Here is a 25,821-nt window from a genome sequence, read left to right on the forward strand (position 1 = left end):
ATCAAGTACAACAATACTCACACTTTGTTTCTGATAATCACACCATGAATTGATGAAGTGAAGAAACCTAGTTCATTATGCAATCTGAATCACTAATAATAAAATCTATTTCACGTTCATAACTCAAATAATTCTTAATTATATTGATCTCACTCGAAAACTCGTCCAGAAATAAGATTGGAAACTATCATAAGATATGTTCTCAAATCAATTGAATAACCACTTCATTTAAAAATCATTATGAAAAACTAATCCTGAGGGTTCTACAATTCAAAAGTAAACTCAACAATACGTTACAAAATAACTTAGACTATTTCCTATGTAATATTTAAGTCAAATCATGCTAAGCGCTCGGACACATAACTTATGGATTCCTAACTTGAAATCAACCTGAGAAATTAGATAAAACACAACTTCGATTTATCTGACAATGACAAAAAATAAATCTAAATTAAGGCTTACTATGAAATCAAATAGATGAAAAGCTATCTATTGAAAATATCATTACAATTCCTCAAGCATTAACACACGATCTACAACAAAAAATGACACATTGTTCCTAATCAATTCTGAGAGTTCAACTGAGCATAAGCTTTGGGATTTTATTGTCAACAATATATAGATCCGCATGCAACTAAAACACTTTCATTCAAAACAAAGGATTTGAGATTCAAATATACGAATTTATTTCTTAGAAATATGTTCTAAAATGAAACTTCCTTCTTCAACATTCACGATATTGACAAAGTAATCAAAATAATTAATGGATGCAGAGTATATTCATAATAAGGATCCACAAGTCTAAAAAAACTCAATGAACATTATGCTATCTATCTTAACTCAGATCTACGAAAGAATTCAAGGAAACTTAAGTACAATTTTAAGTACATGAAATCTGGAAACCATCAACAAAAGAAAATGAGTCATTAATTATAGTTCTACCTAATGAATTTTAAACACACCTCCTATCTAGCAAAAATTATTACAAGATTTGATCAAGGTTTGTGGTGGGCCCTTGCCACAACCTAAAACAAGTCTAGCTTAATTCAATAATTCGAAAATCAAGCAAACATAAATTCTTAGATATAAATAAAAGTTGAGACAATTATATTAAAAGCCTTTAATAAAACATAACTTTGAGAGTTTCCAAACAAAGTCAAGAGATATCGTTCCACAATCCCTTTGTCACCAATTCAATCTATGTGTATAACTATGTGTATGTGTGTATCCTCTCAAAGAAACCCCAGCCCTTTTTGAAGAACTCAATCCTCCAAATAGTTACAACAATATGGATAAGGAAAGAAAATACATTTGTGATCTGTGCTAATTTAAGCCAGGATAAATCCACGGATCACTTCATCAGATCATAACTAAATTATTCCATTAGTGACACTAATTTTGGATCAAGGAAACTAACACTATTCTTATGAAATAAAATAACTATCTTTGGGGTGTTGACAATTGATTGGTTGCCTATAATAAAGTACCGATTTAAGTACAAAACTGAGTACAAAATAGCTGCTCCAAAAATGGTCGCTTGATATATTCATAATTATATCAATAACTTGCCTGCCCCATACGCCCACTCCTCCTCCTCCTCCTCCCCCTCTCCCTTCCCCTCTCAGTTTTCATGCCTCCCCCTCCTCTTCCCTGCCTCCTCCTCCTCATCATCCTCCCGATCATCTCCCCCTCCTCCACAACCTCATCCTTTGCCTCCCCACCTCCTCGTGCTCCTTCCCCCTCTCTACGTCCCCTCCTCCTCCCCATCACCTCCTCCTCGCTCCCCCTCATCCTCCACCTGCCCATCCATGCCCCCCGTCCTCTTCCTTCTCCTCCACCCCCTCTGCCTCCCTCGCTTCCTCCTACTTGCACCCCCATAACCCAACTCCTCCTCCTCCCCCTCCGCCACGTCCCTCCACTCTGCCTCCCCCTTCACCACGTCCCACCACTCTACCTCCCCCTCCTCCTCCTCCTCCTCCCCCTCTTCGCTTCCCCGCCTCCGCCTCCTTCCCCTCCTCCCCCACACCTCCTCCTCCTCCTCCTCCACCTCACCGCCTCCTTCATCACCCTCGTCAATATATTAATCATATAAAATGAACTTCCTTAATATATTAACCATATAAAATAAACCAAAAGCACACAGTTAGCCTATATAAATTCTGGAAACCCCAAATACAATTAAGATACAAACACTTGCCACTGCTGCTCCCTCCTAAAACGGAAAAAAAAAAAAAAAAAAAAAAAAAAAGAAGAAGAAGAAGAAGAAGAAGAAGAAGAAGTTATTTCGTTCTCTTTATTTATGATAACACTTGCACATTTTCACATAATTCACATATCAATACATAAATGATAATCTAACAACAAATAAAGGCAATGTAAATAATTATTTGAGTAAACAATAATTTATATAATAAAATTTATACAAATAATATATATAAATAATATCAAACCGTGTACAGAGAGAGCGAACAGAGCATCAAGGTTTTTTCCTATAGTCCAGAACTATATAAAATCAATATATAAATCATATAAATGTGAGACGCAGAGCCAAAGACAAGGCCGAGAAAACCTAGGCTGATCTGAAACCTGGGTAAGAGTGATAAAAGGAAAAACACAGCACTTACATATTGAATCCAAGAGCTAAACTCTACAGGGCTAAACTACACTAATGTGAGAGACCCAGAGCCAGCGGTAAAACCAGAGTAAACTTGTGTTATGGTGATTAAAGGAAAAACACACCAGACATAGGTTAAATTGGAGCCACAATCATCTATGCGCATAGGGGATTTAGGTTTAAATCAATTAATGAGAATTTAAATTTAATATTCTCAGAAGACAAATCCACAATTTGTACCTGGATTTCAACGACTGAGGGTTTGAACTAGAGCAACAAGAACAGAGTCCTTCCCTTCTTTAGTGAAAAGTAGTAGCATCTACACAACTTCTTCCCTTCTTTAATACAACTCTGCTGAAAGAAAAGAAGACAGAAATGAGGAGAGATAAAATGAAATGCAAGAATTAAAACGAGCTATACAATCTTCGTGAGAAAAAAAGTTGAGAGAACTCGCTCACCCAAGAAACAATTGTTGAACCGCTGAAGCATTGAATGACCCATGCGCTTCCCCTGCAAAATTGATCAAGCTCCTCCTTCTACTCCTCCTCCTCCTCCTCCTCCTCCTCCTCCTCCTCCTCCTCCTCCTACTCAACTCCGCACTCCTCCTCCTCCTCCTCCTCCTCCTCCTCCTCCTCCTCCTCCTCCTCCTCCTCCTACTCCTCCACTCCTCCTCCTCCTCCTCCTCCTCCTCCTCCTCCACCTCCCGTGTCTACCTCCCTTTCCAGAATCATCCATTCGTTCCAAAGAAATCCCTTGTTCAACGCATTGCTCACGCTTCTATAAGAAGTTATATTTTAAATCATTTTTTCAAATATATGCCGTTTACATGTTTCCTTTTTCAAATATATTTTACTCATTTAGAGTTTAACATAGAGTCTACGAGTTATTTTTTCTCTAATAATTGTGCTACCATTTATTTTTTCTCTAATAACTGATAGTTTCTTAAGTTGACAACATTGGGCGTGATCATGGTTTCCCCTTGATGACCACCATTGGTTGGAAAGATTGCGACTGCAGCCAAATGTACATCCGCCTTGAGCAATGAAGGAAACTGCTTTGAAAAAATCCAATCGCTAGAATTATTCTTTCAGCTCTTGAATTTAAGAAATAATAATTAAATTCTGGAAAGCTCAACAAAGAAAAAAGCTAAATTTAGAAGTAGAATATAAATTTGGAAAGCAGAATACTAATTACATTCTTGAAAGTTCTAGAATGAAAAAGTGAACAGTTAAATTAAAAAAAAAGGCAAACAAAAAGAATTAAAATTGAAATCTAAAGAAAGCCAAAGCAAAAAATTAGAAGTTCAATTTATGAAATATTCGTTAATCTCTTTTGAACTAAAAGAATGTTAGAATTTAAAAGTCAGAAAAAAGCTAACATTTTTTTTTTTAGAAAGACATAGGAGAAATTTAAACTTGAAAAGAGTAAGAATTCCAAATTTAGAAAAGTATGGGAGAAATTTGAAAATGTAAACGGTAACTTGATTTCACGAAAGTGCACAAAGTTAAAGCGTCAATTCAAAATGTGAATTCCTATCTAAGTGGTTGATCCAGACTTAAATAGAAACACAACAAATTACCGAGATAACAAAATACACAAAGATGTAGTGGAAATAATACTTCATTTCATTAATGGAAAATACTGAAATATGCTTACAACCAGAAATGGAAATAAACCAGCTAGGGCGATGGTAGCTTATCTCTGAGAAGAGATGTGTGGCTACATGCCTCTGAACTATCTTACAATGAGGCTCGAAGGTCTATTTATTGTTGAGAAACAATGGAAAACCCTTCACATTCCAAAACCTAACCCTAGAAGATGAAACGCCAAATTGTGGGCCCCGTTTTTGGGTAAGTTGGTACATCAACTTCTCGGGGTTGCAAATTGGTCGTACTATCTCCGTTTAACGCGCATGATAGCCCGTTGGAAAGATATCTTTGAGGACTACGATGAAAAAAATGATATTTAGATAGAAAAATCGCTGGGAGTAGATTTCCCAAAAAAACATCGTTTAGGGCCTCAAAACGGCTCCGGAAGTTTAGGACCCGAAAAACTGCTAAAAATAGTAGACTGTGCTATAATTAAGGAAACTGAAAAAACTGAAAGAAGCACTAGAGGGGATCCAAGTGGAATTAGTGGGTGGCCACCAATATCCACCTGGATCAGTGGTCCACACCGTCATTTACATATATTTACTTAAATTGGCTTAACATAGTGAAGGTAAAGAAGAATCAAGTGTATCTCCTTCTAATTGAACCCCATTAAAGGGGATATAAAAAAATGTTGACTATTATGTAGATGATATTTTGATTATTGACATTAAGCCCAAAACCATTTTATGGCAGTCAACCTACGGTAATGATATCGGATGGGTACTCATAATTCTCCCATTAAAAATATAATGATGGCCTACATTTTGTAAATCATTTAAGGTCTTAATGTTGGTATCTCAAGCCCTTTTCAACTATTATTCTTTCACAACCTGAATTGCATGCATTTAAGATATTATAGATTAGTATATTTTTTTATAATTTATCCCTAGATGCATTAACATTAAGGAATTATATATATGTTTTTCTAAATTTAATTATATGTATTTCTACCTTAATTGCATTCTAAGAAAAAATCAAAACAGATGGCTCTACCACATACCCATTGTGATTATCATTAGTTTTCTCTTACTTCTCATCCGAAAACTGAATTATCCTGGCATAGGATGCCTAAGTTCTAGTTGCAGTTTCAGTGTATCCTGAAAGAGCTACAAGATTCACTGAAGTAGCCCTTGCAAGCATTGTGCTAACATTATTTGTTACACATTTAATTTTTAAACTTGTGTCTATATTTTCTAATGCAAAAAGTAATTTTTTCCTACCTAAAAGAAGAATTAGAGTAGTGGAAGATATCAATTGAAAACAATATCCCAAAAGAGAAATTACCTCATTCAAAATAGACTAAAGAAGGAAGTGATAATAGAACTAATGTTATTCTTATCATAGATAAAGAGGTAATGGAGAAAGATATTGATATGCCAACTATCAAAAAAATGATAAAGGTTTCTTCTACAACATCTTTCTCCAAATGTAGAGTAAACATATTGTGCTACATATTTAGTTAGAATGTATTAGATGATAGAAGTTATTGCAAGAAATACATCATTACTAGTAGCAGTAAGGAAATTTCTATGATGAGGTTTCAACTTGCCAACAATAGATGCTACATATTATTCATAATTATAGCTCAAAATGTGTGGTTCTAGTGACAAAATTGTAGGCTATGTTAAATCGTAGAAGATTTAGAACATTACCTAAAAAGGATGGATTTGTAGAAATGAGAAGATCGAAAAAGATATTTAAGACTTGCAACTCTAGTAGTTGGTCGAAGTTGGGAGGAACCTAAGTATTGAAGTTATTTCTAGAGAGATTGAGATTCTTATGTATGGAATGTTTAAAGACAATGTCTAAGAGTCAAAGCCAACCAAGGATGAGATTGTGTCAGAAATCCAAATACTAGAGATCATTGCATCCTCCAAAGTCAGCAGGACTATGAATTGAACCATTGATTTAAAGTCAAAGCCACCTATTGATTTTTAATTGGATGGAGGCATTATCACAAAGTTTTCATTCACAATTTTGTGTGCAACATTGTAATTTCCAAAGGAAAAGAAATCACACCTGCATGCAAGAGTTCACTTGAGTTGAAATATCCACATGCTCAAGATAAATATTCAACGTGTTAACTTGAAATAACAGTTAAAATAGTTAGTCATATAGTATTAATATAAATCTAATAAATACTAATATAAGAGTGACATCCCCTAGTGGATGTTGTTACCTTATGTATGTGCGTAATAAATGAAAATAGAGCCAAACATTTGGATTAATTATTGTAAATTTTTTATTAATAAAATAAATTATTATTCGAGGAACTTATGCACTCAGAAAATACACTCGAGATAAGATTGTCATTTATTCACGATTACAATATTTAAATATTTTAGATAAGATTAACAGAGGGAGATAAAGTCCCTTAGAAACAACCTAGCTAGAGAAAAAGGCTAAGATTGGTTTCCTTTAATGAACCGTTGGTGAGAATGCCAAGATTTAAAATCAAAATCCTAGGCAAGAAAGCAATAAAGTTTACAAAAGCGGGACACCGCTGAATTGGAAACATTATCATGAAGAACGGAATTAAATACCCATTTAGGAGATCAACAATAGGTCATTGATTCTCTGCAAAAATAATCAAGCTCGGGGGAGAACTAGAGGGAGTTCATGGTTGTGAGGACAATATCTCCTAATGCAAATTTCCGTGCAACCGATTTCTTAGAGTCTCTTGCTTGGTTTATGACGTTATTGGATATAAATTAACTTCTTTAGATTACTATGCTGTGTATGATTATAAATTAATAGTTGTTGTTTCAAATGTTGATGATGGATGGAAATTTACTTGTTGTAGATTAACATGTTGTGTATGAATATATGTTGATGATTGTAGATCAATATGTTGGTTATTCATTCAAAAAAATTAGTGTATATTCAAATGTTGAGGTGCCCATATATCAAGTCTGACATAGTGACATAAAATATATATAATAGACAGTGAATCGTATGAAATGCAATAGACCACAGGCACAGTAATTAACTAAGAACTCGTGTGAGAAACTACTCTGAAAGGAGATGCATATATATATATATATATATATATATATATATATATATATATATATATATATATATATATACACACACACACACACACACATTGAAGTTAGAATGTTACATTCATGAGTAGTTACAATCAGCAGGTATACACATTATTTATTAGATGATAGGCAAAAGAAAAATTGCTAAAGTTTTCACTAAGTTTTTAATTAACACTCAGCTACAACTATAGGAACAAATATAAGCATGTCTGTGTCACTCATATGGGACAAACGCATTAGAAAATCACCGATATTTATATAAAGAACCTTTCTTGTTGTTGTAGTAAATTAAATACATACAAAGCTGTGATGAAAATAAAACTGATTTTTGGGTTACATGCCTCGAATCAAAGCCCTTATCTTTCACCGAAACTGGTGGAATATCGTTGGAAGTAAATGAAGACAAAGCTACAAATTCTAGTTAAAGTGACTAGAAATGGATTAATTTAAAGATATTTAATGAAAGATTCACAATGGCTAGAAATCCTCTTATGTATCCAGAGTCAGATTCCTAGATTTGAATGAGTTGTGGCATCAACACCTATAGTGAGGTATGATTACCAGCTTTGAAGAAATTTCAGTGAAATTAAGTAGGCAAACCCAAATACTCCGCATGCATATTGGTATTATATACTAAAAAGCATGGTTGTGAGAAAAATATAAAAGAATTCAAGTTACTGTAGTTGTATATCAACTAGGGTGTGTGCGCCTTCTGTGCTAGCAGCTAGACACAAATTATATTCCATTTAAAAATTAAGTTAGGATGTGAGAGGCGGTGCAACTACTATCACCAAAGTTCAAACTCTCAGTAATTGGTAGCAGCTACCTATACTATATACAAAAACCATTATGTACACCTATAGAAAACAATTTTGATATATTACTATCAACAAGTAAGTGAGCCATAACAATATTGGAAAGGAAGTCGAAACCCTTGTTCACATAAAAAAAGAGAATAAGTAGCTTTGATAGATTAATATCGAAATTATTAAAAATCATAGGCAACATAAACAGAGTACTGGCAGGCCACAATGGTCACCCATTATAACAATTTCACTATATTACAGAAAACATAACGTCTCTAAACAATTCGTGGTTGTAGGACTTGTTAGCACTTTGTAATTTTCTAAGGCTGAGAAATAATTGTAGAGTAACCACAAAACCACTTTGGAAGTTGGGATCTAGCCTTGCCAGCTTCAAAGAGGGATCTCTATTTTAGATTTATATTTGTTTATATTGAGATATTAGGCTAGTTATGAAAGTTTAAAGTTTTGTTTATGAATTTGTTTGTTCATTAAATGCCTAAAAGTCCCATTGGGCTATGGAGCCTACAAAATTAACATGGTTCTATCTCATATTTTCAAAGGAGCTTCACAAGGCAAGGTAGCTGAACTAACTGGATCTTTTAGAGTTAAATGAAGTGTAATGGAAGAAAGGATATAGGTTCAATTGAAGCCAAAGAGTGTATGTTTCAATAAATTATATTCATCAACATTCTGTAAACTAATTCAGATTTAAGAACACATAAGTATGGAAGCAAATAAATAAACACATAGAAAGTCAATGAAGCACTTCACTAAATAGTCGAACACATGAATCCTATGAAGAATGTCCTTTTTATTAATGATCAACCCATCAAATGGAAATAGTACAATAATGTTTTGGAAAGAAAAAATCAGCATCTCTTACTTCAAATGGACTTATTTATAAAAATTTATTACAAAATATCTTGATTTAAAATATCAAGATTCATTTCAAAATATCCTAAACTAATTGTAAAAATAGAACACAAATAAAGGAAACTAAAACTAATTGAAGAGTTTGGCACTATCCTTGAGGGTTGTTGGTGATAAAGAAGAGAAATTGGAATTTGATTGCAACTCTTATTTGATGAGGCTGCATCCAAGTCACTAACTCTCCATGAGCCTTTTCCTCCTGAATTTTTGAAAAATAGGGTCCTGTGATCCCTTTCGATCTCCCAAACCATGAAATATGTTAGTAAACTGAGAGAGGTCTTTGTAAATTGTGATATTAGAAACAAAAATCTCTCTCTATTTCTGAAAATTCATTTCAACCTGTGAGCAAAACAGATTTGAAAATACTAGCTAAAAAGAGGAAAATTTTGGAAAATATGACTCCAAAAATTCACCCGAATCTCCCATACCATAATAGCTGTTAGAAAACTAAGAGTTTTTTTTTTACATGAGGATGTTATTAAGAAAAACCTCTTTCAGGTTTTGAAAATTCATTCTTAGTTGTTTGTAAACAATGTTTGAAATTACTATGTTGCATAGAAGAAAACAAAGTTTTAACTATTCATGAAACATACATATGACATGGAGACGAGAGGTGACATGGAGGTGGGGAATGATGTGGAGGCACATGGTTGGTGGAAAGGAAGTGGGGTCCATAAGGGTGATGTGGAGAAACAACATGGAGGTGAGTGGGGGAAGCAGTCCAAGTGGCAGGCAATGAGTGGTGCAGGAGTGATAGCAAGGTCAACTGTTCATTACATAACAAACATGGTCAAGTGTCAGGATAGGAGTGGAGGGAAGCACATGGGAAAAGCTAGTGGGAAAGGGGGTTAAGGTTGGCAGATTTCAGAGGGGGATCGAAGGGGTAAGTGGTTTGTGAGGGGGAGTACGAAATAACGCAAAGGTTTTGGACCCGTCTCCTCTGATTAACGTATGATGGGTAGGGGGGGCAAAAATCCTTGCCGGTCATTGATCTAACGAGGTTTCCGTTGAACTCTCAGATGGAGCACAGAACTTAACCGACACAACAATCTCCTTTTATTACATATTAGTTAATCGTGTTTAAATTACATGATTAACTTTATTAAAACAAAACTAATTTATGCTAAAACATAATTACTTTATACTTAGGGCACATTTTGTCTTGCAAGACCAGTTAATTACCTTTTCTATTTGTTCTTGGAAATAATTTGCAGAATGAAATATTATTTACATCTCTGAAACCCACATAACCAGGTAAAATAATAACTCATCCTATAAAATTTATAGGACCTTAATAGTGGCTCCAATGGGGATGAAATCCTCCATGTGAGGTGCCAAGAACTTTGTAGACTACTAGCCTGACCCATTGGGCTGATCCCAAATCTACAACTTGTTCTGCCATAAAATCTATGTGACTAAAAAACTCTCAAACTGAGATCAAAACCATTCTACAAACTTAAATCTAAAACATGCACTGAATTGAAAGCTCAAATGTAATCTGAAATTGAAACAGGAAAGAATGCTTGAAATTTTTTTCAAATCACTAAGCTTATTTGCACACTACTACCTACCCTATACTGCTAAAAATCAAAATGAATCAAATAATTTAAAAATGCCAATGAATCCAGTCAAGTAGCTGCTAAAACAAGTGGACTTCTTGACTTGTTGTTAGCACAATCTAAAGGATTGCTTGATTATTTATCCATAAAATCAATGTTCTAAGTGTAATGGCAACTGTTGTTAGATCTAGTCATGAAAACATGATTGAACCCTTGAGCTGAAAAGAACCTCCATGTAGTTTTATATAGGATCACTAAAGGCTTGATTAATTAGTTTACCTTGCAGGCCTACATTGACCGATTGAGCATGGAAGATTTCATCAGTTGTATTCCAAGGTTAAACCGTGATTCCCACTATTCAATTTCAGCCTTATGTTCAAAAACAAAACTCTCATCCCTCTGCAAATCAAAAGGCAATACAATCTCCTCTTTTTTTGTAGAAGGAAGATTTATTACGAAATGGTTAGGATCTTGGAATCTATATGACTGAATCAGAAAATCCAAAAGTTCAATACCCTTCTTAAATATTTCAACAATTAACTCAAGAAAAAAATTTTTACCTATAGGGGAAATCTTTCTCATTTTCAAACAATGAAACATAATCATTCAAAAAACTTCATCAATTTGAAAATATGCTAATGTATCCATGAATTCTTTTAAAGCTTCACCATGCAGACGGTTTACAACATACCATGTCATGTTGCTTAGCAAGAAATATGATCAATATGCAGTCGAGTCACCATGGGTTTTCTGCAAATCTGGATTCTTTAACAGTGGAGTCACCCAAAAAGCTTTGAAGCTCTGGATACTTGAAACATCGAGTCATCAGGTCAAAAATTCAGCCTTCTTGTGTCTGATCACTGTCCACCATGAGCAATTAGATCTAAAACTTGATACAGTTTTCTGAGGAACATGAAATGTTCATTCTTGTGTATGGTGGCTAGAATGTTAGCACCCTGTAATTTAATAAGGCTGAGAAATAATTGCAGAGGTAACCACAAAACCACTTTTGAAGCTGGGATCTAGCCCTACCAGCTTTAGAAAGGGATCTCTCTTTCAGATTTAGATTTGTTTATATTGAGATATTAGGATAGTTATGAAAGTTCAGGGTTTTGGTTTATGTTGGTTTGGTTGATTAAATGCCTGAAACTTCCATTCGACTATGGAGTCTACAAACTTCACGTGGATTTGTCTCAGATTTTCAAAGGAGGTTCACGAGGCAAGGTAGCTGAACTAACACTACTACACCAAGGGAACTTTTAAGACATTTTTTTAATACAAAAGAGATCATTTTTCTTAAAAAATCACTTTTTATTTTAGTTATTTTACATTAAAATTTAACATCAATTGAATTGTCGTAAATATAAATTTTAAGACAAAAACAATTTGAGACAAAATATTTTAAGACAAAACTCTATATTTAAGACAAAAATAGTATAAGACAAAAATATTTTAAGACAAAACTTTATACTTAAGACAAAAAAAAATTAAGACAAAATTATTTTAAGACAAAAAAAATTTAAGACAAAATTGTTTTAAGACAAAACTTTATATTTAAGACAAAAACAGTTTGAGACAAAAACAGTTTAAGACAAAACTTTATATTTAAGACAATGGCCACTTTAGATGAAACCTATTTAAGTCAATTAACAATTGAGACACAAACATATCAATTTAAAACAATATTATCTAATATCTACAAAATTGACTCTGATAGTGCGCCCTAAGTCCTCCATCTTGTAGGAAATTATTGTTTTGCGACTGTACCAAGGTTGTTATTTTACTTACCATTCACGTTATCTTATATAAAGACAAGGATTTGTTGGGCTCTTTGCTTTGTGGGGGTAGTCGACTAAGAAGAATGCGACAACTTTTAGTGACAAGATTTATTGGACATCAATTCCTCTCTTGCCCCTTTCATATCTATTGATGCGATTAGAAACAACTTGTCTATCGTTGCATTTAGCACTACTACATGGAGGGGGATTTTAAGACAATTTTTTAAGAGAAAAGAATATTTTTTCTTCAAATTTTCAATACGAGGCACTAGTAAAAAAAGGTAAATGTAAAGGATTACGGGTCCATCTTTACATTGTTGATGGGTTCTTCAGGAAGTGGAGTGGTGGAGGTCGACAAAAACTGATGGGATCTAGGGCGATGGAGGCTAACAAAAAAGGTGTGATTCATGAGAGGAGCGATGGAGGAACTTTTGCTGAATGTGGACAAGCAGTATCATAGTTGGAGTACTTTTCAGGGTCTCCATCAACTTTGTTTTAATATGTGTTTTTTGACTGTTTCATTTATTTTGAATGCTACTTCTATCTGTTGGTTGATATTATAAGCACATTATTGTGATGGAACTCTTAACTGTCATCGACAACATGGATTAGATTCACCTCAAGGATTGTTGAAAAATGCAGCAATAAATTCTTAATTCGATTTTTCCTTCATCAAATGCAGAAACAATGAATTTCCACATCAGCATACAACTTGGATGCAATTAACTTGTGTGACATGCCTTGTGTCACCTAGTTTACTGAGTAAATTTGAGTTAGAGGAGTTAGAGTTTAGTTAAGCATTTGTGATTGCTAATTTGTATCAATCAAAGTCAGTTATCTCGAGTTGTATTCAAGTAAACTAGTTCTAGTTGTTGGAGGAACTCGTGGAAGGTGAGTTGTGTAGTGGGACTTCAGTCAAACTCACTGATCATCTAGTTAACTAAACAATCATCCAGAAATAATTAGTGCATGCAAGGAATTCGAGTTCCCTAGCCATGGTGGAGATTCCAAAGCAGTGTAACATCAGTTGTAGACTAGTCTTGAGTGTACAAGTGTTGCATGCAATCAAATGATCAACCGAAATAATAAGGGAATAATTTCTCCAGTAATTGCGCAAGAAAATATGGGTTCGAGAGAAGGAATAAATTAACTAAGTCTGGGTCAAAGCCTCTCAATGAGTAGAGATAAAGGTTATTCACTTGCAGGTTGTGCTAGTTGAACAAAGAAAATGTAATACATCTATGTTCATCATATTAAAGCAAGCATACATTCAGGTTTTTACGAGATTTCTTTCCCCAAGAAATATACAGTGAGCATGTGTGTTATTTCTTATTGCATGTCTGAAATTTTTGTTCTAAGTTGGGAATTAAATTCCATAGTGTAGTAGACAACGTTTTTGTGTTGTAATTTTTATTAAAACTTTATGAGCAGTTGAAAATATACACCATAATTTCTACATGGTTTTAGAGCAAGATTCACATTAGAGTAGGAATTTCAAAGTTGTTTCTCAGGAGGTTCAAATTTGAAGTTCAGTGTAGCAGGATCTCTTCAGAGCTGAGAAGATGACCTTCAATGGGTTGAGGCTAGAGTATGCCTTGGAATGCAACTCTAATTTCATCGCATGGAAGGATCACATGGAGGATGTATTCGATGACAATGGATTTCTAGAATACATCAAGGGAGATGTTGCAAAAGTAGTGAAATATGATGCCAAAAACCTTGGTCAGTGGAAGAAAGATGTAACCAAGGTGAGGAGAATAATATTGGAGGGAGTACGCGCAAGACCTATTGGAGGGAGTAAGAGACCACATTGTCACCAATCTCCATGGGAAAGAAAATACTTATGCAATGTGGTAGACACTAAAAAATCTATTCCAGAATAGTAGTGACCACAGGAAGCTAGAGCTCAAGGATAAACTTGGAAATATCAAGATGTAGAAGAATGACAATATCCCATAGTATTTGAGTAGGTTCACACAAGTTTGTTATGAGCTTGCAATAGTTGGTGTTATTGCTTCAAATGATGACTTGGTAAGCCTAGCCCTTCTTGGCCTTCCCAAGAGCTGGCATAACTATCAATATTCAATGAATGGAAGCGAGAAACTATCGAATTGAGAACACTTATGGTCTGATTTGGTACAGGAGGAAATAAGGTGGAATACCAAAGATGGGACCTCATCCAAGGGAGAGGATAAAGAAAAATTTAGATTGGTTTGAAAGGGAAAGAAGGGAAAAGGGAATAAATCTCAAACCAAACTAGAATCCAGTCAAGGGGGAAAGAAGAAAGATCTGTCAAAAATTAAATGCTTCCATTGTCATGAATGCGAGCACTACGCCATGAAGTGTCCACACAAAAATGCAAGCAAGAAGACCTTAGGAGGAGTAGCATGTTAAACCTTGGCTTCATAGTTCGAGCTTGACTTTACCCTTATCCTATGCATATCCAACACAATGATGGGGAGCGTGTGGTACTTGGACTCAAGTGCATCGTTCCACATGACAAGGTGTAAATATGTTTTCAGTGACTTGGAGGAGAAAGATCTCTAGGTGCACATTAAGCTAAGGGATGAAAAAATGTACAATGTGACTGGTATTGGTACAGTCACATTTCAGAGGGAGTCAAGCTCCCCTATTAGGTTCAAGGATGTCATGTTTGTTCTAGGCCTAAAGAAAATCCTCATCTCTGTTGCAATTTTGGAAGACCATGGTTGTGAAGTGATATTCATCAAAGGAAAGTTGTTCCTGAGACACATAGCAAAGGGACAGGTGAAGCAGATCGGGGTTCGTGTGAAGAACATGTGTAAGCCAGATGTGGAAGACTGTGTTGCATTAAACACTAAGGTGGAGAAAGTGCAGGTCGCGATGTCGATGAACTTTGGCACAAAATACTTAGCCATTTTCATCATGGTACCTCAAATATTATACAACAAATAAAAACTGGCCTCCCTAAAGGAGCAATCAAGCAGTGGGATGTATGCAAAGGATGTACATTACAGAAGTACATAAAATCCACATTCCATGATCGGGACAACAAAGCACATGCAGTCCTAGAAAGGATCCACTATCATGTTTATGGACCTTTCTCGATAACCTCCATTGTGAGACAAAATATTGTCATTTTTATTGATGACTTCTCACGGAAGTGTTGGATCTTCTTCATGTGGAAGAAATATGAGACATTGTCCAAGTTCGTAGAATTCAAGACACTGGTTGAAAAAGAAGGTAGCAAGAAGGTGAAGGCTCTATTGTAGCGGCTCTAACATCCTCCAAAATTTTGGCCTGTAGTTAAATTTCGGAGCCTACTATGGATATTGTGATCGATCGTTCCTTAGTCAATTATTGGTAAGTTGATGATCTCAAGCTCCCCTTCTATGTTTATATTTACATAGAATGTGTCATCTTTGGGCATGGGGCTTATTGCTTGTCATGCAAAGGGAGGTTTGTTTTGCTTCAAGGGGAAATCTTTATGAGAATGGGTTATCCTCACCACATAGACATGTTTCACACTCATTTCACATACTCTTACAAAAGTGTTGCCTTCATCCAGCCAAAGTATATCATCGGAGTCGCACTTGTCGTAAGCTGCCACAAAGGTTATTGCATTAAGCGAAGTATGTGTTATATGTTCTGGAGTTTCCCCCCCAACCATTGCTTGCCTCATCATACTCCTCCTTCTCCACATCCACATTTGCCTCCACCACCTCCCCCTTCGCAAGCGCCTCCTTCTCTACCTCCTTGCCCCTCCATCCCCTCTCCTCTCCCATCATTCTCTTCCTCCCTATCTTGCTACTTTCACATCAGCACCCCCTCATCATCCTCCTGCACTCACCCTTTCAAATCCTCTTGCTCCTACTCTAGATTCTCTCCCACTAACTCACCCACAATTCCCTACCCATCTCATCCTCCCACCTCTCGAATCCTCCTCTACCTCACCCTACACCTACACCTCCTCCCTCCTAGGCCCCCTCATCTACCTCCTCCTTCTCCACCCTCCCCCTACTAACCCCTTTCCCCTATCCTCGTCCAACTACTCCTCTGCCTCCTCCTCCCATTCCCCCAACTCATCTTCCTCCTACTCCCTCTCTGCTTCCTCTGGCTTCTCCACTTGTGCCTTCACCTCCTACTTCCCACTCCTCTCCCACTCCCCTTATTCTCCCATACCCTCCCCTCAATGACCTCCTCTTCCTCTCACTTTTTCTCCCCTTCACAACCTCTTCCTCTTGATCCTCCTCCTCCCTCCTTCTCAACTACCTTATATTCCTCCTCCTCCACCTCCCGTCTCCTCCGCCCTCACCCCAGCCTCCACCTTTGCTTTCCTCTTTGGATCCTATTCTCCCCTCAACCTCCTCCCCCTACTCCTCCATCTTTCTCAACAACCTTCTTTTCCTCCTCCACCACCCTTCACCCCACCCTCCAACTCTTTCTTTCTATCTGCATCCTAATTTCTCCTCACACTCCTCCTCCTCCTCCTCTCACTCCTCCCCTATCATGCTACCTCTACCTCCTTTGCACTACCTCCTATTTCTCCTTCTCCTCCTCAGCGTCCAACTCCACTCTCTCGTATTCCATCCAACCTCCTCCCATTGTTTCACTTATTCCTCCTCCTCCACCTATACTTCCTTGTCATGCTCTCCCACACTCCTTCCCATTCTCCTCCCAATACACCTCCTTTAACCCATAGCTTCCTCCCGTGACTCCCATTCTCTACCACCCCCACTTTCCCCTCTTTCTCTCACTCACACACCTTTTCCTCCTCCTTCTCCCCTCACATCCCCTGCCTTACCTCCCCTCTCTAACCTCTATTTATCTATTGGCCTCGCCTCTCCCCATCCTACACCTCCCATACCTCGCCCTCTACCTACTCCTTCCCAAAAATCCACTTGCCTCTTCCTCCTCCTTTACCACCATCCCCTCCTCCTCCACCTTCCCCTCCACCTCCTCCTCCTCTTCCCTATCCTCACCCTCCTCCTTCTACCCTCACCGACCCCACCTTACCTCCACCCTTCATCCTCTCTTTCTAACCTAGTCTCGCCCCTCTACATCCCTCCTCATCCTCTTCCCCTCCTTCCCCCTCACCCCACGCCTCCTCCCCCTCTCCACCTCTCTGCATCCCACCTCCCCCTCCACCATTCCCCACATCCTCCTCCTCCTCCTTCTACTTTCCCTCTCACCCTCCCCTTCCTCCCCGTCGCCTCTTTCCCCTCCCACTCCCCCAGCTCCTCCTCCTTCTCCTCCCCACCTCTCCCATACCCACTCCTCCCCCGTCCCTCCCCTCATTCCCCTCCTTCTCCTCCTTCGCATCCACCTCCCCCCATATCGCCCTCCTTCTCCTTCTCCTCCTCCCTCCTCCCCTCACCTCCCTCCCCTCCCCCACCTCCACCTTCTCCTCCATTGCCCCACCTCCACCTCCTCCTCCTTCTTCCCCCCTTCGCCACTCCTCCTCCATCTCCCACTCTACCTTCCACCCCCCGCACCCCCTCCCCCGCTCCCCTTCTCCTCCTCCTCCTCCTCCTCCTCCTCTACATCCCCCCCTCCTCCTCTACCTCCCATCCCCTCAACCCCGTCCTCCTCATCTTCCTCCCCCCACGTCCTCCTCCTCCTTCTACCTCCCCCCTCCTCCTCCACTTACCCCCCCTACTTCCTCCTCCTCCTCCTCCTCCTCCTCCTCCCCCACTGTCTCCCATGGCTCCTCCTCCCCCTCCACCTCCTCTACCTCCTCCTCCACCTTATCACCACCCCTCACTACTCCTCCCCTGCTTCATCCCACCATTCCTCCTCCCCTCACTCCTCCTTCCTCTCCCACTCTGCCTACTGCCACCATCCTCCCCCTCTCTACTTCGCTGCCTCCCCACCTTGTCTTCCTCACCATCCACCCCCTCCCCCGCTTCCTTCACCTCCCCACCCTTCCCCTCCTCCTCCTCATCCTGTTCCTCTCTCCATCTCGCTCCTCCCCGTCGCCTCCTCCTCCGCCTCCCCCACAACCTGCTCCCCCTCCCTGACCTCCTCCTCCTTCTCCTCGCCCTCCTATCCCCCTCCCACTCCACCTTCCCCTCCTTCCCCTTCTCCTCTTCCTATTCCTCCCCCCACTTCCTCCTCCTCAGCTGCTTCCCTCACCTCACTCCCCTCCTAGTCCACCTCCTCTGCTAACGCCTACACCCTTACCCCACTCCTATTCCTTCTTCTCCTCACTTTGCACCCCCTCCCACACTTCCTTCACCTCCCTTCCCTCCCCCTCCTCCGTTGTCTCCCTCCTCCTTCTCCTACTCCTCCTCCTCCTCTTCCTTTCCTTCTCCCCCTCTCGCTCCTCCCCATCACCTCATCCTCCTTGATCCTCATCCTCCTCCAACTCCCCCACCTCCTCCTCCTTCTCCTCCCACTCTACCTCCCATCCTCCCCCTCCTACCTAGCACTCTCCCCTCCTTCCCCTCCTTCCCCTCCTCTTCCTCCTCGGCCTCCACCCACCTCCTCCTGCTTCCCTCACCTCACTCCCCTTCTAGTCCCTGTCCTCCACCTCCTCTGCCAAACCCTCCCCACTACACCCCTTCCTCTGCCAAACCCTCCCCACTAGCCCCCCATACTCTTCCTTCTCCTCCATCCCCTCTGCCTCCCGACCTCATCCTACTTTCTGCTCAATACCCCCACTCCTCCTCCCCCTATGTCACCTCCTCTTCACCCTCCCCCCACTCCTCTTCCCTCTCCCCCTCTACCACCTCCTCCTGCTCCCCCCTCTCCTCTTCCCCCTCCGCCACTCCCTCCACCTCGTTCACCTCCCCCTCCTCTTCCTCCTCTTCCTCCTCCTTCCTCTCCCACTCTGCCTGCCGCCGCCTCCTCCTCCTCCTCCTTTCCCTCTGCACCTCTCCCCCTATAAATTATTTGAGTAAACAATATCATCCTCCTCCTCCTATAAATTATTTGAGTAAACAATATCATCCTCCTCCTCCTCCTCCTCCGCCTCCTCCTCCTCCTCTGCCTCCTCCTCCTCCTCCTCCTAATCCTCCTCCTCGACCTCCGCCTCCACCTCCTCCTACTCCGCCCCCTCCTCCTCCAGCTCCTCCTCCACCCCCTCCTCCTCTGCCTCCTCCTCCGTCTCCTCCTCCTCCTCCGCCTCCGCCTCCTCCTCCTCCTCCTCCGCCTCCACCTCCTCCTCCTCCTCCACCTCCTCCTCCTCCTCCTCCTCCTCCTCCTCCTCCGCCTCCTCCTCCTTCGCCTCCTCCTCCTCCTCCTCCACCTCCTCCTCCTCCTCCTCCTCTGCCGCTGCCGTCTCCTCCTCCTCCTCCTCCTCCTCCTCTGCCTCCGCCTCCACCTCCTCCTCCTCCCCCTCCTCCTCCTCCACCACCTCCTCTTCCGCCTCCTGCTCCTCCTCCGCCCCCTCCTCCTCGTCCTCCTCCTCGTCCTCCTCCGCATCCTCCTCCTCCGCCTCCTCCACCACCCCCTACTCCTCCTCCTCCCCGCCCCCACATCCTCCTCCGTCGCTGCCTCCTCCTCCGTCGCTGCCCCCCCCCTCCTCCTCCTCCTCCTCCACCTCCTCCTCTGACTCCTCCTCCTCCGCCGCCGCCTCGTCCTGCGTTGCCCCCCCCGTCGCCTCCTCTTCCACCCCCTACTCCTCCTCCTCCGCACCCTCCTCCTCCTCCACCCCCGCCTCCTCCTCCGCCGCTACCTCCTCCTCCGCCGTCGCCCCCTCCTCCTCCTCCTCCTCCGCCTCCTCCTCTGCCTCATCTTCCTCCGCCGCCGCCGCCTCCTCCGCCGCCATCCCCTGCTCCTCCTCCTCCTCCGCCTCCTCCTCCGCCTCTACCTCTGCCTCCGCCACCTCCTCCCCCTCCTCCTCCGCCCCCTCCTTCTACACCCCCCTCCTCCTCCGCCCCTCCTCCTCCTCCGCCCCACCTCCTCCTCCGCCCCCTCCTCCTCCACCCCCTCCTCCTCCGCCCCCTCCTCCTCCTCCACCCCCACCTCCTCCTCCGCCCCCTCCTCCTCCTCCACCCCCGCCTCCTCCTCCGCCGCCTCCTCCTCCTCCGCCGCCTCCGCCCCCGCCGCCTTTGCCCCCTCCTCCTCCGCCCCTGCCTCCTCCTCCGTTGTTTCCTCCTCCTCCACTGCCGCCTCCACCTCCTCCTCCTCCTCCTCCTCCGCCCCCTCCTCCCCCCCCCTCTTCCTCCTCCGCCGCGTCCTCCTCCTCCTCCTCCTCCTCCTCCGCCTCCTCCTCCTCCTCCTCCTCCTCCGCCACCTCCAGCACCAACTCCTCCTCCTTCTCCTCCGCCCCCTCCTCCTCCACCTCCTCCTCCTACTCCGCCCCCTCCTCCTCCTTCGCCTCTGCCTCCACCTCCTCCTCCTCCGCCTCTGCCTCCTCCTCCACCTCCCCCTCCTCCTCTGCCTCCTCCTCTGCCCCCTCCTCCTCCTCCTCCTCCACCTCCTCCTCTGCCTCCTCCTCCTGCTCCTCCTCCTCCTCCTCTGCACCCTCCTCCTCCACCCCCTCCTCCTCCTCCGCCGCCACCTCCACCTCCTCCTCCTCCTCCTCCTCCTCCGCCGCCTCCGGCCCCTCCTCCTCCTCCTCCTCGTCCACCACCTCCTCCTCCACCTCCTGCTTCTCCTCCGCCCCTCCTCCTCCTCCTCCGCCTCCTCCTCCGCCTCCTCCTCCTCCACCTCCTCCTCCACCCCCTACTCCTCCTCCTCCGCCCCTGCCTCCTCCTCCGCCGCTGCCTCCTCCTCTACCGCCGCCCCCTCCTCCTCCTCCGCCTCCTCCTCTGACTCCTCCTCCTCCGCCGCTGCCTCCTCCTCTGCTGCCACCCCCGCCGCCTCCTCCTCCACCCCCTGCTCCTCCTCCTCCGCCCCCTCCTCCTCCTCCGCCGCTACCACCTCCTCCTCTGCTGCTACCACCTCCTCCTCCGCCGCCGCCCCCTCCTCCTCCTCCTCCTCTGCCTCCTCTTCCGCCTCATCCTCCTCCGCTGCCGCCTCCTCCTCCGCCGCCGTCCCCTGCTCCTCCTCCTCCTCCGCCTCTGCCTCTGCCTCCGCCGCCTCCTCCCCCTCCTCCTCCGCCCCCTCCACACCCCCTCCTCCTCCTCCGCCCCCTCCTCCTCCTCCTCCCCCACCTCCTCCTCCGCCACCGCCGGCTCTTCCTCCACCACCTCCTCCTCCGTCGCCTCCGCCCCCTCCTCCTCCACCCCCGCCTCCTCCTCCTCCTCCTCCTCCTCCGCCACCTCCTCCTCCACCCTCTCCTCTGCCCCCTCCTCCTCCTCTGCCACGTCCTCCTCCGCCCCTCCTCTTCCTCCTCCTCCTCCTCCGCCCCCTCCAGCTCCAGCTCCTCCTCCTCCTCCTCCTCCGCCCCCTCCTATTCCACCTCCTCCTACTCCTTCGCCCCCTACTCCTCCTTCGCCTCTGCCTCCACCTCCACATCCTCCTCCACCTCCGACTCTGCCTCCCACTCCTCCTCCGCCTCCTCCTCTGCCCCCTCCTCCTCCTCCTCCTCCTCCTCCTCCTCCTCAACCTCCTCCTCTACCTCCTTCTCCTCTTCCCCCTCCTCCTCCTCTGCCGCCGCCTCCTCCTCTGCCGCTGCCTCCACCTCCTCCTCCTCCTCCTCCTCCTCCTCCTCCTCCTCCTCCGCCGCCTCCGCCCCCTCCTCCTCCTCCTCCTACTCCGCCTCTTCCGCCTCATCCTCCTCCTCCTCGTCCTCCTCCGCCCCCTCCTCCTCCACCTCCTCCACCTCCTCCTCCTCCTCCGCCCCCTCCTCCTCCTCCGCCTCTGCCTCCCCCTCCTCCTTCGCCTATGCCTCCTCCTCCACCTCCTCCTCCACCCCCTCCTCCTCCTCCCCCTCCCCCTCCTCCTCCTCCTCCTCCTCCACCTCCTCTTCTGCCTCCTCCTCCTCCTCCACCCTTCCCGCCGCCCCCCTCCTCCTCCTCCTCCTCCTCCGCCTCCTCCTCCTCCTATGCCAACGCCTCCACCTCTGCCTCCTCCTCCTCCTCCTCCTCCTCCTCCTCCTCCTCTGCCCCCTCCGCCCCCTCCTCCACCCCCTCCTCCTCCTCCTTATCCTCCACCCCCTCCTCCTCCTCCACCTCCGCCTCCTCCTCCTCCTCCGCCGCCGCCTCCTCCTCCTCCTCCTCTGCCCCCTCCGCCCCCTCCTCCACCCCCTCCTCCTCCTCCTTATCCTCCACCCCCTCCTCCTCCTCCACCTACGCCTCCTCCTCCTCCTCCGTCGCCGCCGCCTCCTCCTCCTCCTCTGCCTCCTTCGCCTCCTCCTCCTCCTCCACCTCCTCCTCCCCTTCCTCCTCTGTCGCCTCCTCCTCCTCTGCCCCCTCCCCCTCCTCCTCCTCCTCCGCCTCCTCCTCCATCCCCTCCTCCTCCTCCTCCGCCTCCTCCTCCATTCCCTCCTCCTCCTCCTCCTCCGCCCCGTCCTCCTCCTCCTCCTCCACCCCTCCTCCTACTCCGCCCCCACCTCCTCCTCCGTCGTCGCCTCCTCGTCCACCTCCGCCTCTGCCTCCTTCTCCTCCTCCACCTCCTCCTCCCCCACCCCCTCCTCCTCCTCGTCCTCCTCGTCCTCCTCCGCCCCCTCCTCCTCCTCTGCCTCTGCCTCCTCGTCCTCCTCCTCCTCCTCCTCCTCCTCCTCCGCCGCCGCTGCCTCCTCCGCCTTCGCCTCCTCCTCCGCGCCCTCCTCCTTCGCCCCCTCCTCCCCCTCCTCCTCCTCCTCCGCCCCCTCCTCCTACGCCTCCGCCTCTGCCTCCGCCTCCTCCTCCTCCTCCCCTCCCTCCCCCCTCCTCCCCTCCCCCCCCTCCCCCCCCCCTCCGCCCCCTCCTCGTCCCCCCCCCCGCCCCCCCTCCTCGTCCTTCGCCCCCTCCTCCTTCGCCTCTGCCTCCTCCTCCGCCCCCTCCTCCTCCTCCACCTCCGCCTCCTCCTCCTCCTCCACCGCCGCCTCGTCCTCCTCCTCCTCCTCTGCCTCCTCTGCCTCCTCCACCCCCTCCTCCTCCTCCTCCGCCCCCACCTCCGCTACCTCCTCCTCCTCCTCCTCCGCCGCCCCCTCCTCCTCCTCCACCCCCTCCTGCTCCTCCTCCTCCGCCCCCTCCTCCTCCTCCTCCTCCTCTACCTCCTCCTCCACCGCCTCAGCCTCCTCCTCCTCCTCCGCCCCCCCGCCTCCTCCTCCTCCTCCTCCGCCCCGCCTCCTCCTCCTCGACCGAATCAAGGTTTATTCCAATAGTCCAGAACTATATAAAATCAATATATTAATCATATAATATATTTCAAAACTAAAATAAACCAAAAATCAGCACGATTACGCATGAAAGCCCAAATGTAAGCGCATGAAAACACAAGGAAACTTGAAAAACATCAACTACTTGATCACTATTAGTTGCATAATAATTGTGCTACCAATTTTTTTCTCTGATAATCGAACATCCCATTAATTTTACCTCGAGTGCTACCATTGTGCTACCGGGTTCTTACCTCTGCGCTCCTTCAACTAATGACTTCTCAACAACAGGTTGCTCTAATTGGGACCACCATAGGGCACACTACAATCTATACTTATGCAGGTTTTGATGAGGAAATTATTGTTATCCAAACAAACGGGGATACCCTAATTTCATATGCAGCATAGACTTTACTATAATTTCAAACCTGATGTTACTGTAACCCATGTACTATAATTTCAAACCTGATGTTACTGTAACCCATAATCTATAATAAAACAAAAAAAAACTCCTCTTACGATGACCGTGATAGACATACGTGGAATTTTATTGTATCGTTTAACCTAAATTTTCACCATGCGTGGAATAGGACTCAGGAGTTAAGATGGTAATTCTAGCCCAAATTTTTCTACAGTTGGGAAGGCCGATTAAAGTGGTCTTAACTTAATGAACTAAGCTAAAGAGAGAACTAATAGACGAGAATTAAATAATGAAGTGAGAAAAAAGCTGGCTAATATAATTACTGAATTGACAACCAGGGAGAGTAAACCTGGCTAGTATAATTATTGAATGGATGTGAATTAAAGAATGCAGTGAATCCCGAGTCTGCTATACAAAGTAGAGTAAACAACCAGCGATCCATGTCAGAGCAAACCTTGGTTAATGGCAGAGTAAACACAACAAATACATATTGAATCCAGAGCTATCTCATGCAGGGCTAAAACCTAACGTGATGTGAGAGACCTAGATCCCGCGATACAAGGCCTAGTAAACCTGGGTTAGGGTGAGCGAGCCAGAGCCAACCATAGCAGGCAGAAGAAACCGGCGTTACAGTGATTAATGCGCAAAAACAGAAGATGCATAACCAAACCAGGACGCAAAGCCAAAGTCAAGGCCGAGAAAACCTGGGTTAATCTGAAACCTGGGTAAGAGTGATAAAAGGAAAAACACAGCACATACATATTGAATCCAGGAGCTAAACCCTACAGGGCTAACCTACACTAATGTGAGGTGAGAGACCCAGAGCGAGTGGTAAAGGCAGAGTAAACTTGGGTTATAGTGATTAAAGGAAAAACACACCAGACATAAGTTAAATTTGAGCCACAATCATCTACACACGGGGGATTAATGAGAATTCAAATTTAATAATCTCAGAAGACAAATCGATAATCCATACTTGGGGTTTGAACTATAGCAACAACAACAGAGTCCTTCCCTTCTTCAGTGAAAAGCAATAACATCCACACAACTTCTTCTCTTCTTTAATACAATTCTGCTGAAAGAAAAGAAGACAATGAATCATATAACTTCACACAGCTGAGGAGAAATAAAATGAAATGCAAGTATTAAAAGGAGCTATACCATCTATATTAATCTCCGTGGGCAAAAAATCTGAGAGAACTCGCTCACCCAAGAAACAACTGTTGAACCGCTAAACCATTGAATGATCCAACGCCCTGTAATCTACGCCAACCTCTATCGCACATTGACAGCACTGACTCATACTCAACCAACCACAAGCAATATCAGTGCAGATGATTATATATATATACCGCTTCTTTCACTTACCTCCTCCAACGGCCATCTACCTCTCTTTCCAGAATCATCCACTCAAAACCCCTGTTCAACTCATTGCTCACACTTCTATAAAAAGTTATCAAAGCTCTTTAAATTTTAAATTATTTTTTCAAATATATGCCCTTTACATGTTTTCTTTTCCAAATATATTTTACTCATTTAGAGTTTAACATAGAGTCTACCAGTTATTTTTTCTCTAATAATTGTGCTACCAGTTATTTCTTCTCTAATAACTCATCGTTTCTTCATTGGGCGTGATCATGGTTTCCCCTTGATGACCAAGATTGCCACTGCAGCCAAATGTAGATCCACCTTGAATAATGAAGGAAACTGCTTTGAAAAAAATACCTGAGATCGAATTATTCTATCAGCTCTTGAATTTAAGAAATAATAATTAAATTCTTGAAAGCTAAATTATTCTATCAGCTCTTGAATTTAAAAAATAATAATTAAATTCTTGAAAG

The 25,821-nt window shown here is 44.1% G+C and overlaps 1 pseudogene; it reads right to left on the bottom strand.

Moving 5' to 3' along the window:
- Positions 1–19,042: 19,042 nt before the first annotated feature.
- Positions 19,043–20,139, bottom strand: LOC149216969 (uncharacterized; annotated as a pseudogene).
- Between the last annotated feature and the right edge of the window lie 5,682 nt (positions 20,140–25,821).

This window comes from Pinus tabuliformis, chromosome 1_1, assembly GCF_031772625.1.
Source record: "Pinus tabuliformis cultivar Carrire ecotype Pingquan chromosome 1_1, CPIR1, whole genome shotgun sequence".
NCBI classification, from domain to species: Eukaryota; Viridiplantae; Streptophyta; class Pinopsida; order Pinales; family Pinaceae; genus Pinus; species Pinus tabuliformis.